Genomic DNA, 775 nt, shown 5'->3' with positions numbered 1-775 from the left:
ACACACACACACACACACACCCTTACTCACTCACTCAGTGTAAAAGAGGGGTGGACCTATAGGGAATACTGGGGAGGGGGGGGGCAAGGATGACAAGAGTCCATAGACAGGGAAGAAAAGAAAAGATAACAGGATTAAGCTATAGAGGGCAAATTGGTATTTCAGGCAGTGGCCTTGCTATTAAAATGTGAAAGAGACAGTTGACGTGACTGCTAAACATTTCCACTGTTGTCTTTAGTTTTTCATAACAAAATCCTAGAATATTAAAACCTTCGTCATATCAAAAATCCTCTCTCACACACATACTTTGTTACATGTCCAGGTCTAACCCTCTTTAATAGGATGCTTCTTTATGTGTGTGGGTGTGTGGGACTTGTCCTCAGTCACCCCCGCTCTGTTTCCATGTTAACTTTCTTGTATGAAAAATGTTTTTCTTTATGTCAACCCACTTTAAAAAACCCACCTCTCCCGCTGTGTCTCCGTCAGCTGATGTATAGGAATTTGAGTTTTCATGTGAAATGGAGCCAGAAAGCGTCAGCAGTCACACCCTGCGGTTTGGTGTGGGTGGGTGGTTTTGTGTATGTGTGTGTTTTTGCACATGCGTCATTGTGCAAGGACAAAGTTAAGACACACACAAACATGCATATGTAAGATAATCAATATGTGTCACTTGAAATCAATTATCATTCTCAGTGCACAGACAGCTTCACAAAACATTTTAGCTGAAGTAGACAGTGTGTGTGTGTGTGTGTGTGTGTGTGTGTGTGTGTGTGTG

The 775-nt window shown here is 42.1% G+C and overlaps 1 protein-coding gene and 1 long non-coding RNA gene across 45 annotated transcripts in view; one reads left to right on the top strand and one right to left on the bottom strand.

Moving 5' to 3' along the window:
• The window catches only part of LOC116670945 (ankyrin-3), a 152,702-nt gene that overhangs the window by 42,015 nt on the left and 109,912 nt on the right, over positions 1-775 (top strand). The gene's annotated exons all lie outside the window — the stretch shown is intronic.
• LOC116670975 (uncharacterized) overlaps positions 1-775 on the bottom strand; it is a 22,183-nt gene that overhangs the window by 10,616 nt on the left and 10,792 nt on the right. The gene's annotated exons all lie outside the window — the stretch shown is intronic.

Source organism: Etheostoma spectabile, chromosome 21 (assembly GCF_008692095.1).
Source record: "Etheostoma spectabile isolate EspeVRDwgs_2016 chromosome 21, UIUC_Espe_1.0, whole genome shotgun sequence".
NCBI lineage: Eukaryota > Metazoa > Chordata > Actinopteri > Perciformes > Percidae > Etheostoma > Etheostoma spectabile.
This window is presented reverse-complemented; position numbering and strand designations above follow the sequence as displayed.